Source organism: Choloepus didactylus, chromosome 17 (genome assembly GCF_015220235.1).
Source record: "Choloepus didactylus isolate mChoDid1 chromosome 17, mChoDid1.pri, whole genome shotgun sequence".
Taxonomy (NCBI): Eukaryota; Metazoa; Chordata; class Mammalia; order Pilosa; family Megalonychidae; genus Choloepus; species Choloepus didactylus.
In genome coordinates this window covers 42,880,177-42,899,062 of record NC_051323.1, presented here as the reverse complement: position 1 = coordinate 42,899,062, position 18,886 = coordinate 42,880,177, and the positions used below count along the sequence as shown (strand labels likewise).

Here is an 18,886-nt window from a genome sequence, read left to right as displayed (position 1 = left end):
AAGCCAATCCATTTCTGGTGTTTTGTGAAAAAGCAGCATTAGCAAACCAGAATAGGGTCCTTCTCCAGTTTCTACTGTCCTCCAGAGTTCTAAACAAGTGAGATTTGTCCTTTTATTCACTAAATCTCTGGAGAGGCTCTCTCAGGGGATGTCTTCTGTCACCATGTTGATGATGTCACTCTCTCGGAGTCTTTGCTCTTAATGTTCCCTCTTCTGGAACACTCTTTCCCCAAATGGCCTCATGTTTCCAGTCCTTCACATTCTTCAGGTCTTTGTTTACTTCTCTGAATGGCTCCCTGGCCAGTGTATCTCCCACCTCTGACCCTCCCTATTCCCTTTCTCTGTTTTATTTTTCTTAGTAGAACACATAACCATCTAGCATATTAGGGATCTTATTCTTCACATTTAGTATCAGTCATCTCTTACGGAATTAAGATCCACGAGACCTATCATCTCTTCATTTAGTCTGTTTGATTCCCTTCCATGTGTCCAGCACATAGAACAATATCTGGCACATAGCAGGCAATCAATAATATGCGTTAAATGAATGAATGAATTGATGCCAGCCAATCTTTGCTTTCTTTTTTCCTTAGGAAATTAAGTTCAACTACCTGAGGAATTTTAAGACCATCATCCTATAGGTCAGCCACGGTGATAAGCTCTTTTAAAAGAGTAGTATTGTTTGTAAAATCCTTTACCTTAGGGTATTCCCAGAAATGAGAACCCTGGCACACCTCCAAGTCTCTGCCCAAGATGATCTGGTAGACTCTGCTGAGTCCAAACTGCAGGAAATCTGACAGATGTAGAAGCTGGGTATTTTACGATGTTTACGTTAAGGAGATTGGGAATAGGTTTACAATCTCAAACTTGCTACAGGGGGAAGAATCCTTCTTTCCTTTTTCCCTCTATTTCCTTAAAATTGTACTATATTTCCTATGTTTTAAATTCTTATTTAACTTGTGTGACAAACTCTTCCTCCACTGCCGACAATGCCTTGGAATGGTTAAGACAATGTCTTGGGGCCACGCTGCCTGAGATCAAATCCTGGATTTGCAGAAGCACTTTGTGTCTCAGTTGCTTTATCTGAAAATGAGGATATGGTGGGGCCTGCCCTGACAGTTGATCTGAGGAATAAATAAGATGCTACAGAGAAGCACTGAGTGTCATTCCTGACAAATGGTTTGTACTCAATACATGTTAGCTCAATTATTTGTCTGTACTGTTATTGTGATGTCTGGAGCTTCAGTTCTGCTTCCATTTTGTTATCTGTCCTTATAAAAAGTCACTTCACTTCAGTTTCCTCCATGGCCAGGAGGATCTGGACTCTGACCATTCCATGTTCTGGCCTTGATTAGCTGGTTCTAAATGGAAAACCCTAGCCTTCCTGCTGTTCCCATCACAACCATCCTGTCAGTCCAGAAAAGCTCAATTCAATTCAATTCAATTCATTAATTCAATTTAGTGCAAGTCATTCATTTCGTTTATTCAAAAATGTCTCCTGAGGTTTAAGACATGCATAGTACTTGCTGGTCAGAGAGAAACCAGGCATGATCATCCTTGTTTTTGCACTTGAATGCTTCCTATAGCTTGATATCTTTCTAAGTGGAGAGAAAATAAGAAAGACTCGATCCCCTTAGGGTTTAAAGGACTTTTTCTTTAAACAATCTTGAGGAAAACAACATCTAGCCATTGCTGGGAAATTCATTTCTGATGTCTAAGTGTTTCTAATTATTCCCAGATTGAGGGAGGAGTTCCTAAAAGCTGGCAAACCTTCCCTGGAGGCTGCAGCAGACAAGCTACTCAACTTTGGTGAAAACAAGAGGGTAGCTGTCTCGGGGTTCAAACAACAGTAAAATAAATAAAGCCCAATTATGATTCTAGGGAGGTAGACTTGCTTTTCTATTTAGTCAAAAGGAATTGCTTTCCCCTGTAGTGTCACTTACACCATAATGATTATTGGAAAAAAGACAACTTAACAGAGCAATGTAAAAACAAAGCCATTAGACAGGTTGCAGATCAGTAGCTGATCTTGACTGTTCACCTGAAGGCAGAAATCTAAAAATACAATAAATGGGGTATCAGGATATTTGAAATACTTTCTTGGTATTTGTTTATACTCATTAAATTTTTTATTTCTTAAAAAAAGGCAAGTTAAATCCAAGTTGATTCTGGGAAAAGTTATCAAGATCCAATTGAGGCCTATTTGCTTACTGTGCAAAAGACTCAATTAACCCAATGTTTAAGTAAGTTTCTCTGAAGGAATTCTTTATTTCAGAAATGTGTGGCTTCAGATCTAAAGATCTTCTGGGCATAATATGTTTGCAGCCACTCCCTGCTCCAGGCGATTGAATAAATGAATAAAATAAGTGAATAAAAATCAATTCTATTCTGAAAGACTTCTGGTGACTTAAGTCATTTTTATCACTCAGTTGAAAACTAAGGCAGGGTCTAATCTTTTCTACACTCAGTCAGAGATTCTTAAAGCTGTCCATCGCACCACACTAAGTTTCTCCAAGCCACACCTTAGTTCTTTTTACCCAAAACTTCATGGATGATTAAAAGAGAACTGGGTTTTCTCCTTCTAGATAATCTTTCTTGGATTTGAAAATCTGGAATGGAAGTGCTCTAAATTCCCCGACTTCCACCCCAGTGCTGTACTCAGCATATTTCTAGAAATGAAATTGATAATTCAGAGGCAATAATATTTCCTTCTGTAGCTAAAACTATTTCCTTCCTTTGCTGTGGTTTGCTGAGGTCCAGGTACTCTTTCCGCCTATGATGACCGTAGATTCAACCTGTTTTTATATCCAGCACATGCCTCACCTTTTTGAGGAAGTGTTTTATGGTTATTCTGAAGTTTAGTCTCTTTTCAAAGAACTTCTGCAGAACTCAAACCTTGCTCTGCTTATCCCATCTTTATGATATTATCATATGGTACCTTGAAGAGCTCTCTCTCTCTTTTTCTGTGTGAGTGTATGTGTGTTTGCCTACTCACTTCAGCCACATTAAAAGAAATATATCTTTTGCTCTGATATTCCAGCAAATGGCTATGCACACAGTAAGTAATCAGGTCATAGATGATGTGCTGCTTTGTTTCATAACAATGATTTGCTATGGAGATGTTCAACTTAGGATTTTTTTTTTCAAGTATAGAAGTACATGTAATTTTAAAATGTTAGCAAAGAAACCTGAAATTTTAAGTTACTTGGTCATGAAATGTAAATGTCAAAATAATTATTGAAAGAGAAGACAGATAATATCAAATATTAGTTCTACAAATCTAAAAACTAAGATTATTTACCCAGGCACTGAGATTTAGGAAAAGAAGAGGAGGTAACAAAGATGTGCTAAATTTCTCCTTTTATGAAGGGTAATGAGTAGATCCAATTTCTTTCTTTTTCCTAATTTAAAAATACTTTTATTAGAGAAGTTGTGGTTTACAAAACAATCATGCATAAAATACAGGATTCCCATATACCATCACACCACCAACACCTTGCATTGGTGTGGAATATTTGTTACAATTGAAGACAGCACTTTTTAATAATTGTACTATTTTTTTAACAGTAGTTACCTTTGTTACAGTTGATGAAAAATTATGAAAATTGTACCATTATCTATCATCCACAATTTACATTAGGTGTATTCCATATACCGCCCTATTATTAACACCTTCTATTAGTATTGTACATGTTATAGTTCATGAAAGAACATTCTTGTACTATAAACTGTAGTACATGTCTATAAGGTGTTCACTGTGTTGTATGGTCCTATGTTTTATCTTTTAATTTTTATTCTAGTAATACATACATCCTAAAGTTTACCCTTTAACCACATTCACCTGTATAGTTCAGTGCTGTTGATGACACTCACAATAATGTGCTACCATCATCATCATCTATTTCCAAACATTTACAATCAACCTGAATAGAAATTCTGTACAAATTAAACATCTGCTCCCCATTTTATAACCCCTCTCTATCTCCTGGTAACCTATATTCTAGATTCTAACTCCATGAGTTTGCTGATTTTAATTAATTCATATCAGTGAACTCATACAACACTTGTCCTTTTGTATCTGGCCTTTTTCACTCAACAAAATGTCCTCAAGGTTCATTCACATTGTCACATGCATTGAGATTTCATTTCTTTTTATGACTGAATAATAGTCCATTGTATGTATAACTCACATCTGTTTATCCATTCATCAGTTGATGGACACATGGGTTGCTTCCAATTTTTGGCAACTGTGAATAATGCTGCAATGGACATTGGTGTGCCCTGTTCAAGTCCCTATTTTCAGTTCTTCTGGGTATATACTTGGTAGCAAAATTGACAGATCATATGGTAATTCTGTACTTAGCTTCCTGAGGTACTGTCAAATTGTGTTCCACATCAGCTGCACCATTTTACATTGCCACCAGCAATGAATGAGTGTTCCTATTTCTCCACATCTTCTCCAACACTTACAGTTTTCTGTTTTATCAGTAGTGGCCATTCTAGTGGGAGTAAAATGCTATCTCATTGTGGTTTTGATTTGTGGTTCCCTAACGGATGACGTTGAACATCTTTTCAAGTGTTTTTTAGCCATTTGTATTTCCTCTATGGAGAAATGTCTACTCAAGACTTTTACTCATTTTTAAATTGGGTTGTATTTTTATTGTTGAGTTGTAGGATTTCTTTATATATTCTGGATATTACACCATTATTAGATATGTGGTTTCCAAATATTTTCTCCCAATCAGTCAGCTGCATTTTCACTTTTATGACAAAGTACTTTGAGGCACAAAAGTTTTTAATTTTAAGCAGGTCTCATTTATCCATTTTTTCTTTCATTGCTTCTGCTTCGGGTGTAAAGTTTAAGAAACCATTGCCTACCACAAGATCTTGAAGATGCTTCCCTACATTTTCTTCTAGGAGTTTTATAGTCCTAGTTCTTATATTTGGGTCTTTGACCCATTTTGAGTTAATTGTTCTGTAAGGTGTGAGACAGTGGTTTTCCTTCATTCTTTTGGATATGGATATCCAGTTTTCCCAGCACCATTTATTGAAGAGACTATTCTGTCCCAGTTGAATGGACTTAGCAGCTTTGTTAAATATCAATTTGCCAGAGATGTGGGGGGCTATTTCTGAACTCTCAATTCAATTCCATTGGTTATATTTCTATCCTTATGTGAGTCCCATGCCATTTTGACCAGTGTAACTTTGTAATATGCTTTAAAGTCAGGAAATGTGAGTCCTCCAACTTTGTTCTTCTTTTTTAAGATGTGTTTGGCTATTTGGGGCCCTTTACCCTTCTGAATAAATTTGATTATTGGCTTTGACCATTCTGCAAAGTAGGCTATTGGAATTTTGATTGGGATTACATTGAATATGTATTCAATTTGGGTAAAATTGACACCTTAGCAATATTTACTCTTCTAGTCCATGAATGTGGAATGTTCTTCCATTTATTTATGTCTCCTTTGTTTTCTTTTAGCAATATTTTGTAGTTCTCTGTGTATAAACCCTTTACATTCTTGGTTAAATTTATTCCTAAATATTAGAGTCTTTAGTTGCTATTTTAAATGGATTTTTTTTCTTGATTTCCTCCTCAGATTGCTTGTTATTAGTGTAAAGAAACACTACTATTTTTGTGTGTTGATCTTGTACTCCCCCCACCCCCCCCCCCCCCCAATTTGCTGAACTTGTTTATTACCTCTAGTAGCTTTGTTGTGGATATTTTTGGATTATCTCTATATAGGATATGTCATCTGCAAATAGGGAAAGTTTTACTTCTTTCTTTACAGTATAGATGCCTTTGTTTCTTTTTTAACCTAATTGCTCTAGCTAGAACTTCTAGCACAGTGTAGAATAACAGTAGTGACAGTGGGCATCCTTGTCTTGTTCCAGATCTTTCACCATGTCAGTCTTTCACCACTGAGTATGATGTTAGCTGTGGGTTTTTCATATATGCTTTTTATCATGTTGAGGCAGTTTCCTTCTATTCCTATCTTTTGAAGTGCTTTTATCAAGAAAGGATGCTGGATTTTGTCAAATGCCATTTCTGTATCAATCATTATGATTATGTTTTTTCTCTTTCAATTTGTTATGTGGTTGGTGTATTAAATTAATTGATTTTCTTGTGTTGAACCACTTTGGCATACGTGGGATAAAACCCACTTGATCATAGTGTATAATTCTTTTACTGTGCTGTTGGATTCAATTTGTAAATATTTGGTTGAAGATTTTTGCATCTGTATTCATAAGAGAAATTGTTTTGAATTTTTCTTTTCTTTCAGTTTCTTCATCTGGCTTTGGTATTTGGATGATGTTGACCTCGTAGAATGAATCGGGTAGTGTCCCCTCCTCTTCAATATTTTGGAAGAGTTTGTGCAGGATTGGTATTAAGTGTTCTCAGAATGATGGGTAGAATTCACTTGTGAAGCCATCTGGTCCTGGGCTTTTCTTTGTGGGGAGGTTTTTGATGACTGATTCAATCACTTTATTTGTAATTGGTCTTTTGAAGTTTTCTATTTCTTCTATAGTCAGTGTAGGTTGTTTGTTGTGGTTTCTAGGAATTTGTCTATTAAATCTAGATTGTCTAATTTGTTGGCATACAGTTCTCATAGAATCCTTTTATGATCTTTTAATTTCTGTGTAGCCAGTAGTAATGTCCCCCTCTCATTTCTGTTTTCATTTATTTGCATCTTCTCTCTTTTTCTCTTTGTCAAACTAAGGGTTTCTCAATTTTGTTGATCTTCTCAAAGAACCAACTTTTGGTTTTGTTGATTCTCTCCATTTTTTTTATTCTCAATTTCATTTATTTCTTCACTAATATTTGTTATTTACTTCCTTCTGCTTGCTTTTGGATTAGTTTGCTTGAACTCAGGATTCTGATATTAATTTTGGCTTGTTTTCCATTTGGTACAACTGCATGTTCTCTCTTGCTGAAATTACATCAGTCAAATGGTCAGGACTCTAAATACAGAGGGAGAAGGTCATTTTGTCTCTGTCCTGCCCATATCTAACAAAATGAAGCAGCTACGCAAAGTGTCCTTTCAGTTGTAATTCCATTTCCACATGTTTTGTTCACCGTATCAAAGTGCCTAAGAAACAGTTACGCCTGCCAAGAAGAGCAGTTAGTGGCCTTATTTTGTAGGTGATAGAGCCATTACCATTCAGCAGACCAATATTTAGGACAGGCATGCTGAATTATTTAAAGCTAATAATGCACACAACAAACATTAAAGTAAAGAATGGGATGAATAACTTCATTGTGATAACATATATTTTCTCCTGTCTGGACCAACTGTTCTTTATTCAAGGGCACTTCAGGAACCTCAGAAATGTTTATCCTGGGTGCCTTACTGCTTTGCTCTTTCCAGCCACAACTCACTCCTCTCTGCTTTGCCCATCAAGAGTATAGTTGTGGGATTTTAATGCTTGGCTCATAATATCTGGAAGGTACTTGCTTGGGTATGAGGGGATAAGATAAGAAAGAGGTGTTACCTATATTTTGTGGGAGGAGGAACTTTTATCACAAAGCCTGCCATAGAGTCTTGGGAATAGCTGGCTTCATGTTTTTGGCTTTGGAAAACAGAAATGAAAGACAATACTTATAATTCCCTGCATAACCTTGGACAGGTCATTTCATCTCACTGAGCCCACATAGAGTAGTAAAAAATCCTCTTTTGGATTGCGCATCCTATCTTTCTCAACACTTCAGTTCCTATGGGTATAGACTGAGGCCCATTTGCTGAACCATATTCTTGGTTATCTAAATCTCACTAAATCATATTTTCCTAAAGTATGTTCTGCAGAACTCTTATGGGATGCACAAAGTTGGACTGCCTCTTAGAGCCTTTGATATGCCTTGTGCATTGTGAATTTCCAGAATGGGGGTATAGCATGAAGCATGCTCCGGACTGATTTGGCCATGAAATCCTTTTAAAAATTTACTTGTTGTGGTGTGTCTTATGTGACTAGGATTGTGAAGAACACACTTTGAAAAATGCTAGAGTAAATGTCCTGCCTTTAAAGCTTAAGGTAGTTATCCTCCAAGAGGATTTCATATTTCAACTATAGAGTATTAGAAATGAGGAACATGGAACCTTTAAACTCCAAGGATTAACTTATTAATGGTGGTTTGTGACAAGAAGCAAAGGAGATATTTGGGGGCAGCTGAGCCAACTTGGTGCCTATCAAATGTTATCACATAGGGAGCTACTCAGGTTTTGGAGCAGCCTTGGCCCAAAATATGTCACATCCAAACTGAGAGAACAGGTGTACAACTCCCCAAATCTAGGAAGAAATCTTAGAAAAGAGGCTGTGAGGTGATGATTGTTCAATAAGAATCTTTTTTAACCCTATGGAGCTTTTGAGGCATCATCAAGTTTCATCTAATTCAATGAGGACCATTTAGAGAGTACATACAGAGATTCTCTAGCCTCTATCAAGTACTCCATATTCACATGGCAGCTACCTTATGCTAAGTCTCTATACCTGCAGAAGATCAGCTACTCAACATGTTGAGAGTTAATTATTTCAGGGGCACAGTCTGCATAGGAAACACATAAAGGGCAATAGAGAGTTGAAGCCAGCCCCAACAGCCTCCTCCATAAGCATACAAATGGCCCAAACAGCTCCTTAACACAGACAGCTTCTGATTATTTCACAATTTATCACTGGAAATGTCATTGACATTTACTTCCAGGCCTTCTTCAACTCTTCAAGCCTCCTCATTCCTTTACCCATTCTCCCTCCTTCTCTCACCTCCTCATTATGCAACTTCTGGGTGTTAGAGAGAGGCAAAGTTCTAGCCCTGAGAGCTTACTATATTTGGGAGACAAGATGGTATGTAAGTGTATTATAGATGACTTTGGCATTGTACATATGTAAGTGCCCAGGCTCAGATGACGAGTTTAGACTGTTTGCTTCAGGAGTTCAGAAAAGAGGGAAGTCCCCTCTCTCTTTTTCACGGTTAGGGTAAGACTGGGTATAATTTACATCAGGTATATAAGGAATCTCAATTTCATTTCTGACACTGATAAGCTGAGTGACGCTGGGCTAGTTCTTTCTTTGATTTCATCTTCCTTACTTCCAAAATGGAGACAGTAATAACTACAGTGCAAGATTGCTGACTAAGCTGAGTGACGTTGGGCTAGTTCTTTCTTTGATTTCATCTTCCTTATTTCCAAAATGGAGACAGTAATAACTACAGTGCAAGATTGCTGAGTTGAGTGAAATGTTATAAGTAAAGCATACAGCATGGTGACATGATAGGACTTGGTAGATATGTGTTACATTTTGTCTTTCCTTCTGGTGATTATTTGCTTGAGGGGACTTTCATTTATTCACTTATTTATTTCAGTTCATATGTGTACTGAATATCTTCTCTGTGCCAGGAATGATTCTGCATGCTGGAATAACAGTGAACAAAATAGGCAAAAATCTTTGCCATCATAAAATGTTAGCTCTATTTTTGCAGGGGTTGGTGGTGGGTGGTGGTGGGGTAGGCGGCAGCTATAGATAAATAAATAACTTTCCAAATACAGTAAATTTAAGAAACATTCGAAAGGGTGATATTCTAGAGCAATGGGGAAGGCTGCTACTGGGGATTGATCAGGGGTGACCTCTCTGAGGAGGTGGCATTTAAGTAGAGACCAGACAGATGAGAAGCCATGTGAAGAGTAGAATAAATTTTATTCTAATTGAAATTCTAAGTAACTGTGTCATGCTCTTTTTAAAAGTCTCTGTGACTACTGTGTGGGGAATGGATTGTAGATTCAAGTGGAATGGAAGCAATGGGGGTTATCCTAGTAGTCCAGGCAAGAGATTATGGTGGCTTGAGCTAGGGTGGTGGTAGAGGAGATGGGGAGAAATGGAGACTTTTGAGCTATGTTTTGATGATCAAATCCCCCGCGCTTGGTGATGGATGGTATTTGAATGGTGAAGGGTTGGTGATATGTGATATGTGCATTTGAGTGCTAAAGAAGACTGGGAAAAGAGGTTCTGTGGGCTTGGGGGCTTGTGATTAAGTATGCTGTTTTCTGCTTGTTGGTTTCAAGATGCCAGTAAGATATCCAAATGGAGAGATCAAGGTTTCAGTTATATGTATGTGTCTAGGGCTCAACAAAGAAGTCAGATATGGCACATGCTGATGTGGGTGGCATTTAAAGCTGTGGAATTGGATGAGATAACCCAGGGAGAGGGTTCAGATGCATGAAAGAAGAGTCAGCATCAAACCTGGGGCATTCCAACATCTAGATTGGGTAGCAGTGGAGAACTCAGCAGAGAAGAACCAAAGTTTGACCTGAGATGTAGAAGAAGACTAGTGTAGTGTTACAGAAGCTGAAAGTCAAAAGAGAAAAGTGTTTTAAGCAGGAGGATGGTCAGCTGCATGGAGTGTTCCTGAGAGGTGTGACATGTGGATAGAGACATAAATATTGAATCCGGCATCTAAATTATGGTCATTTTTCTCCCTCTCTTAAAAAATAAAACCCTTTTTTTTATAGTAACATATATACAACTCAGAAATTCCCATCTTAAACATTTCAGGTGTACAATTCATTGTATTAGTTACGTTCAAAATATTGTGCCCCCATCACTAATATCAATAACCCCAACTTTTTTCCATCACCTCAAACATAAACCCATTAAACAATGATTATCACTTCCCCCCACTCATGTCCTGTCACTCCCTGCCCCCTGATAACCTGTAATCTACTTTTTGTTTCTGTGAATTTGCTTATTATAGGTATTTCATATAAGTGAGATCATACATTAATCTTTTTGTATCTGGCTTGTTCCACTCAAAATGAGTCTTCAAGGTTCATTGATGTTGCATAGATCAGGACTTCATTCCTTTTTAAGGCTGAAAACTGTTCCATTGTGTGTACATATCACATTTTGTTTAGTTATTCATCTGCTGATGGACATTGGGTCACTTCCATCTTTTTTGGCTTTTGTGAACAATGTTGCTGTGAGCACTGGTGTACAAATATCTGTTGGAGTCCCTGGTTTCATTTCTTTTGGGTATATTCTCAGAAGTGGGATTGCTGGGTCATGTGGTGATTCTATGTCCAACTTTCTGAGAAGCTGCCAAATTAATTTCCACAGTGGCTGCACCATTTTACAATACCTCCAACAGTGTGTAACTGTTCCAATTTGTCAGCATCCTCACCGACACATTATTTTCTAGTTTTTTTTTTTTTTTTTTTTTGTAATAGCCACCTTAGTGGGTGTGAAGTGGTATCTCATTGTGGTTTGATTTGCATTTCCCTGATGACCAATAATGTGAAGCATCTTTTCATATACTTATTTTCCATTTGTATATCTTTGGAGAAAGGTCTATTCAAGGCTATTGCTTATTTTAAAAATTGGGTTATTTGTCTTTTTTTTGTTAAAGTGGGCATTCTTTTTTTTAAAATTAAACTTTTATTTGAAAAATAATATAATCAGAGGTGGAATGGGCTTCTCCTCTGTGAAAGTAACTAGAAAGGGGCCAGAGGACACCAGGGACCATGGTTTTGGGGTATGACCAGCCACAGAGGGTCCCCTACAGTACATGGAGGGGACACTGACAAAAATGGAGGAGAGATGGCAGCCAGAAGGATGTGGTGAGTGTGTTCCCATCAGATGGCCTCTGGCTGGCAGCAACAAAACTGCCTCCAGACAAGGGAGTGAGCAGCAGCTCTCCACTCCCTTGCACACACCTTGACAGTTTGCCGGGGGGTGAACCTCCACAGTCAGACAGTGAGGAGCGCCCGTGAGGGAACCCAGCAGGCAGGGTTTGCTGTCCCCCACAGAAGTCCAGGGGTTGCAGTGTGAGAAGCAGGAAAGGGAGAGGCTCCACACTGGTGATCAGGAACCCCTCCCACACCCCAGAGACTCATGTGGCAAGGCAGGCAGAGAACCAGCAGGCAGGGCCCATGTTCCATCTGCAAGGTGCCCTTGATTGGACTCCCTGCCTACCTACTTGGGGCGCATTGTAGCCCCAGGACAGGCATTCCCCAGAGAATATGGAGAACTGGTGCATTGAGTGGTTCCCCACCTGGTTTGTACTCTGCCTACAGTGCAGCAAAAATGCAGGGAAGACTTACTTGAGAGCTCCACCTGCTGCTAGGTTAGAGAAACTGTACTCCAGCACGCTATGCCTCAAGAATGCCACCTGCTGGTAGGTTAGGGAAACTGCACTCCAGCAAGCTGTGCCTCAGCACCTTCTGATGGTAGGATTGGGAAACTACACTCCAGCAAACCAAATTATATATAAATGCTCAAATAATTCTGCACTTCCCAAAATAACCCTATCAAGACAAGCAAATGCCCCAAAGCCAACAAAAAATTACAAAGCACTTGAAGGATCTAGAAGATATGGACAAACCAAATGAACAAATTAAAAAACCATGAGGGACACAAAATTTGGAGCAATTAATTAAAGTACAAACAAATCTCCAAAAAAACTTCAACAAGATGGCTAAAGACATGAATAAAATCAAGAAGATTCTACAAGAGCATAAAGATGAATTTGAAAGAGGAAATTAAAAAATGTCAGACCTTATGGAAATAAAAGATACTGTGACTCAAATTAAAAATATACTAGAGACACACAATAGCAGATTTGAAGAGGCAAAAGAAAGGATAAGGGAACTTGAGGACAGAGTAAATGAATGTGAATACACAAAAGAACAGATGGGAAAAAACTGAAAAATTTGAAAAGGATCTCAGAGAAATCATGGACAACATGAAGTGAGCAAATATAAGAATTATTGGTATCCCAGAAGAAGAAGAGAATGGTAAAGGGCTAGGAAGAGTGTTTCAAGACATTGTTGAGGAAAACTTCCCAAACCTTCTAAAGGACATAAATGTGTGGATCAAAGATGCCCAGCAAACGCCAAATAAAATAAATCCAAATAAACCTACTCCAGGACATACAGTGATTAGATTGTCAAATGCTGAAGAGAAGGGGAAACTACTGAAGGTAGCAAGAGAGAGTCAATTCACCACATACAAGGGAAACAACATAAGACTAAGTACTAACTCCTCAGTGGGCACCATGGAGGCAAGAAGGCAGTGGTATGACACATTTAAGATTCCAAAAGAGAAAAACTGCCAGCAAGAATTCTTTATCCAACAAAGTTCTCCAGCAGAGTTGAAGGAGAGTTTAAAAGTTTCACAGACAAACAAACACTGACAGAATTTGTTAACAAGATACCTGCCCTGCAAGAAATACTAAAGGGAGCTCTACCAGCTGAGAAACAAAAAGAAAGGAGAGAGAGTCTGGAGAAGAGCACATGACTGAAGAGTTATTAGTAAGGGTAACTTAAAGGAAAAGAAAGAGAGAGGGTAAAAAAAAATAGATCTAATAACTAAAAACCAAAGGATAAAATGGCTGGTTTAAGAACTCCCTTCATAGTAATAACTTCAAATGTGAATGGATTAAACTTTCCAAGAAAAGGCAGACTTGTAGAATGGATTAAAAAATATGACCCATTGATATGCTGTTTACAAGAGACTCATCTTAGACCCTGTGACACAAAGAGACTGAAAGTGAAATGATGGAAAGAATATTCTATGCAAACTGCAATCCAAAGAAAGCTGGGGTATGTGCTTGCTTTGGTGGCACATAAACTAAAATTGGAACAATACAGAGAGATTAGCATGGACCTTGTGCAAGGATGATATGCAAATTCTTGAAGTGTTCCATATTAAAAAAAAAAAGCTGGGGTAGCTATAATAATAATATTGGACAAAATAGACTTTAAATGCAAATATGTCATAAAAGACAAAGAAGGACACTGTATATTAATAAAAGTGAAAATTTACCAAGAAGAAATAATTATAAATGTTTATGCACCTAGTCAAAGAGCTCCAAAGTATATGAGACATGCATTGGCTAAACTGAAGGGAACAATAAATGTGTCTACAATATTTAGTGGGAGACTTCAATACATCACTCTCTTCTATAGAGAGAACAACTAGACAGAGGACCAATAAGGAAATTGAGAACCTAAACAGTATGATATAAATGATTTAGATTTAACAGACATGTATAGATTGTTACATCCCGAAGTACCATTCTTCTCCAGTGCCCATGGAATGTTTTCCAGGATCGGTCATATGCTGGGGCACAAAACAAGTCTTAATAAATTAAAAAGATTGAAATTATTCAAAGCACACTCTGACCACAATGGAATGCAACTAGAAATCAACAACCACCTAAGAACCAGATCTTTCACAAATATATGGAGGTTAAACAACACACTCCTAAATAACCAGTGGGTCAAAGAAGAAATTGCAAGAGAAATTAGTAAATATAGAGATGAATGAAAATGAGAACAGAACATATCAAAACTGGTGCGATGCAATGAAGGCAGTGCTGAGAGGGAGATTTACAGCTCTAAATGCTTATATCAAAAAGCAGGAAAGAGCTAAAAGTAAAGACCTAACTGAACAACTGAAGAGGCTACAGAATGATCAGGAAACTAACCCTAAAGCATGTAGATGAAATGAAATAACAAAGATTAAAGCAGAAATCAATGAGCTGGAGAACCTAAAAACAATAGAGAGAATAAGTAAAACCAAAAGTTGGCTCCTTGAGAAGGTCAACAAGATTGACAGACCCTTAGCTAGACTAACAAAGTCAAAAAGAGAGAAGACCCAAATAAACAGAATCAGAAATGAGAAGGGGATAATTACCACAGATCCCAAAGAAGTTAAAAAAAAAAAAATCATAAGAGGATACTATGAACAACTGTATGGAAATAAGCTAGACAATTAGAGGAAATGGACAATTTCTTGGAAACACACTGTGCCAGTTTGAATACATTGTGTCCCCCAAACACCATAATCTTTGATGTAATCTTGTGTGGGCAGACGTTATCAGTGTTGATTAGATTGTAATTCTTTGAGTGTTTTTTTGGAATGTGCCCTACCCAGCTGTGGGTGATGACTCTAATTGGATAATTTCCATGGAGTGTTGGCCCGCCCATTGGGTGGGCCTTTATCAGTGGAGCCATATAAATGAGCTGATGGGCAGAGGGAACTAAGTGCAGCTGTGAGTGACATTTTGAAGAGGAGCCACAGCCAAAAGGGACACTTTGAAGAAAGCACAGGGGTTACAGATGAGGGACAGTTACGGCTGTTGAAAGCAGACTCTTGCTCCGGAGAAGCTGAGAGAGGACAAATATCCCAAGTCCAACTAAGAGTGACATTTTTGAGGAACTGCAGCCTAGAGAGGAACGTCCTGGGAGAAAGCCATTTTGAAACCAGAACTTTGGAGCAGACACCAGCCACATGCCTTCCCAGCTAACAGAAGTTTTCTGGACACCATTGGCCATCCTCCAGTGAAGGTACCTGATTGCTGATGTGTTACCTTGGACACTTTATGGCCTTAAGACTGTAACTGTGTAACAAAATAAACCTCCTTTTATAAAAGCCAATCCATTTCTGGTGTTTTGCATTCTGGCAGCATTAGCAAACTAGAACACAGATGAACATCCTAGACTGACCCAAGAAGAAATAGAAAACCTCAATAAACCAAACGCAAAAAAAGAGTTCCAGTCAGTCATCAAAAGCTACTTATAAATAAAATCCCAGGGCCAGATGGCTTTACAGGGGAATTTTACCAAACTTTCCAAAAAGAATTGACACCATTCCTTCTCAAATTCTTTCAAAAAATTAAAGAAAAAAGAACATTACCTAACTCATTTTATGAAGTTAATATCACTCTGATACCAAAACCAGATAAAGACACTCAAAAAAGGAAAACTATAGGCCAATCTCCCTAATGCATATAGATGCAAAAATCCTGAACAAAATACTTGCAAATTGAATCCAAAGGCACAATAAAAGAATTATACACCATGACCAAGTGGGGTTCATTCCTGGCATGCAAGGATGGTTCAACATAAGAAAATTAATTAATGTAATTCAACACATTAACAAATAAAAAGGGAAAAATCAAATGATCATCTCAATAGATGCTGAAAAAGCATTTGATAAAATTCAACATCCTGTTTTGATAAAAACTCTTCAAATGTTAGGAATTGAAGGAACCTTCTTCAATATGATAAAAGGCATATATGAAAAACCCACAGCCAGCATAATACTCAATGGTGAGAGGCTGAAAGCCTTCCCCCTGCAATCAGGATTGAGACAAGGATGCGCACTGTCACCTCTATTATTCAACATTGTGCTGGAAGTTCTAGCCAGAGCAATTTGCCAAAGGTATCCAAATTGGAAAGGAAGAAGTAAAACTGTCATTATTTGCAGATGATATGATCTTAAATTTGAAAAATCCTGAGAATTCAGCCACAAAGCTACTTGAACTAATAAACAAATTCAGCAGAGTGGTGAGAAATAAGATAAATGCACATAAGTTGGTAATGTTCCTATACACTAGTAATGACCTAATTGAAAACGCAATCAAACAACAACAACAAAAAAATCCATTCACAATAGCATCTAAAAATATCAAGTACCTAGGAATAAACTTAACCAAGGATGTAAAAGACCTCTACAAAGAAAATTACAAAATTTTACTAAAAGAAATAAAAAATGACCTAAATAGGTGGAAAAATATTCCATACTCATGGATAGGAAGTCTAAACATTTTTAAAATGTCAATTCTAACCAAACTGATCTACCAATTCAACACAATTCCAATCAAAATTCCAGCAACCTACTTTGCAGAGCTGGAAAAGCTATCAAATGTATTGGGAAGGGAAAGGGGACATGAATTGCCAAAATCATCCTAAAAAAGAAGAACAAAGTAGGGGGACTTATACTTCCAGACTTTGAAGTCTGCTATAAAGCTTCAGTGGTCCAAAGAACATGGTATTGGCATAAAGATAGACATTGCTCAATGGAATTGAATTGAGAGTTCAGAAATAGACTTCCAGATATACAGTCTGACTGATTTTTGGTAAGACCCCCAAATCCACTGAACTGGGGACAGAATAGTCTCTTCCACAAATGGGGCTGGGAGAACTGGATAGCCATAACAAAAAGAATGAAAGAGGACCCTTACCTCACACCCTATATAAAAATGAACTCAAAATGGACAAAAGACCTCAATATAAGAGACACTACCATAAAACTCCTAGAAGATAATGTAGAGAAACATCTTCAATACTTAGTATTAGAAAGTCACTTCTTAGACCTTATACCCAAAGCACAATCAATGAAAGAAAAAATAAATAAATGTAAACTCCTCAAAATCAAAAGCTTCTGTACCTCAAAGGAATTTGTCAATAAGTTGAAGAGGCAGCCAATGCAATGAGAGAAAATATTTGGAAACCATATATTTCCAAATATAAGAGACTGATATCTTGCATATATAAAGAAATCCTACAACTCAACAATAATAGTACAAACAGACCAACTATAAAATGCTCAAAAGATATGAAAAGACATTTCTCTGAAGAGGAAATACAAATGGCTGAAAAACACATTAAAAAATGTTCATCTTCACTAGTTATTAGGGAGATGCAGATCAAGACCACAATGAGATATCACCTCACACCAATAAAAATGGCTGCCATCAAACAAACAGGAAACTGCCAATGCTGAAGAGGATGTGGAAAACTGGAACTCTTATTCATTGCTGGATGGACTGTATAATGGTTCAGCCACCCTGGAAGACAGTTTGGCGGTTTCTCAGAAAACTAGATATTGAATTACCCTATGATCTGGCAATTCAACTTCCCGATATATACCTAGATTTGAAGGCAGTGAGATGAACAGACATTTGGACACTGATGTTCATAGCAGCATTCCTCACAATTGCAAAGAGATGAAAACAATCCAAGTGTCTTCAACAGATGAGTGTATAAACAAAGTGTGGTATATACATACAATGGAATACTATGCAGCAGTAAGAAGCAACAAGGTTCTGAAACATATGGCAACATGGATGAACCTTGAAGATGTAATTCTGAGTGAAATGTCAGACACAAAACGAGAGATATTGTATGTTACCACTTCTATGAACTATCTGAATAATGTAAAGTCAATGCCTTATAATATAAGAATATTGGGAGCCTAGTGATAGACAGTAGCTAGTGAGGGGGAATGATAATCTAATATGTTCGGTTATGTTAATGGTGGTGAATTCAAAGGTATGGTAAATGATAGGGGTAATGATTGTTTGTTAATGGGATTGTAAGTATCAGAGTTGTACTGAAGGTGAATAGGATTGAAACGGGTTGTTTAAAGGCAAGTTTCCCACAGATCAGCACCACAAATATAAATAGGTGCTTGCATGATATACTTCTAAGGTATGACACTAGCACAGATAGTTGGCAACAGAAGGGTATATGGGAAAAATCTACATAATGCATACTGGAGACTATAATTAATAGGAATACCATACTAGTATTATACAAATACTAGGGACAAATAATTAAGGGCTGACAAGAGCTATGAGATGTTTTAGGTCATGAGAATTGTTTAAAATGGAGAGTGGTGAGGATTGTACAACTAAGTGATGATAATGTGAGATATGGATGGATTATTGTGGACATAACATATGCTATGTGAACTTGGGAACCCCCTACTTTATAAGTCACACCCTCGATATTGAGACTTGCTCAGGTGAAACTTATGGTTGTAAATGGAGGCTAAGTCCACCTATAAGTATGCCTAGGAGTCACCTACAGAGCAGCTCTTTTGTTGCTCAAATGTGGACTTTCTCTCTCTAAGTCTAACTCCACAAATAAATTCATCATCCTCCCACTGACATAGGACAGGACTCCCAAGATGAATGAGCCTTCCTGGCAATGTGGGACATGGATTCTGCAAATGAGCCTGACCCTGGCATCGAGGGATTGAGAATGCCTTTTTGACCAAAAGGGGGAAAAGAGGCAACAAAATAAGGTTTTAATGGTTAGGAGAATTAAAATGG

At 37.6% G+C, this 18,886-nt stretch overlaps 1 protein-coding gene and 1 non-coding gene across 3 annotated transcripts in view; one reads left to right on the top strand and one right to left on the bottom strand.

The window, feature by feature from the left end:
- Nucleotides 1–18,886, bottom strand: part of FSHR (follicle stimulating hormone receptor) — a 203,831-nt gene that overhangs the window by 172,659 nt on the left and 12,286 nt on the right. The window lies entirely within an intron of this gene.
- On the top strand, nt 13,588–13,693 carry LOC119513004. Its single transcript, XR_005212514.1, has one exon. It is a non-coding gene; the product is annotated as a U6 spliceosomal RNA (small nuclear RNA).